Source organism: Echinops telfairi, unplaced genomic scaffold (assembly GCF_000313985.2).
Source record: "Echinops telfairi isolate 266 unplaced genomic scaffold, ASM31398v2 ScPeMD7_23;HRSCAF=83, whole genome shotgun sequence".
Lineage (NCBI taxonomy): Eukaryota > Metazoa > Chordata > Mammalia > Afrosoricida > Tenrecidae > Echinops > Echinops telfairi.
In genome coordinates this window covers 41,696,812-41,697,816 of record NW_022103920.1, presented here as the reverse complement: position 1 = coordinate 41,697,816, position 1,005 = coordinate 41,696,812, and the positions used below count along the sequence as shown (strand labels likewise).

The 1,005-nt window shown below is 34.8% G+C and overlaps 1 protein-coding gene across 1 annotated transcript in view; it reads right to left on the bottom strand.

Annotated features, from left to right (window-relative positions):
- ORC5 (origin recognition complex subunit 5) overlaps positions 1-1,005 on the bottom strand; it is an 89,736-nt gene that overhangs the window by 56,808 nt on the left and 31,923 nt on the right. The gene's annotated exons all lie outside the window — the stretch shown is intronic.

Here is a 1,005-nt window from a genome sequence, read left to right as displayed (position 1 = left end):
AAAAGCAATAATTTTATATTATCTTCCAGTTGTATTTAATGCATTACTGTGAGAGGAAAGGTAGTATTTTTCTTCATGTGTTTGTACAAGAACTTTGTAAGCATATAAAGTTATGCTTGTTTATAAATGTGGAAATTGTGTTGGTATATGCTTTGGTGTATGTTTTTTTACAATTTGTTTTAAAAAATGATCTGATTGTAATGAGTACATTTAGTAGTTCAAACACAATTCCTATTGAAGTAGACATAAATCTAAATGAGTACTAAATAGAACACACACAAGTCACAATTTTGACTATTATTATTCAATGCACTTTACAATATCATGTCTTTCTACATTAATTCTCAAATACAAGAAAATTCTCCCTTCTGTATTGATTATCTACAGCAAAATCCAAAGTCAAGTCTTCCCAAACTATCCACAAAACGAAAATAATGGGCTACTGACAAAATCACAAAACAGCCCCAAAACCTGCACAGAACTAAGATAATTTCTCATGCTATTAATTTCTTCTACCACTGTATACCTCCGTATCATTCCTTAAGTTTTAACTAGATAATTGGCTCTTTACTAATCACATAAATGGAAAGAGGAAGTGACTATGAGCTTAATGAACATTTGTGTGTGCTCACATTGTGGAGTCCAGCAGCAGCATAATCATGCAAAGCAAATATGACCACTTTTTAGATCCTTCATTCCTGACCACCACCGGCTCATTTCTTTGACAGCTGAGAACAAAGTATAATCTATGTATGACCCAGAGAGTCTACTGACTGAATTTATGATTGTGGATCTGTGAGATAACCTGGGAATTTACTTCCAAGCTATGAGGCTAATAATCAACATAAATTAAATCCCTACTTTTTATTCTCTGTTCAGTTCTGACATCAGCTGTTCATGCAGGATCTCTCGGACCCTGGTCAGAGTTGGGCCAGATGTCCCAAGTTAAAGGGTGACTGTCCTCAGAAACCCACAGGGACTGTTCTATTCCACCCTAAAGGGTCA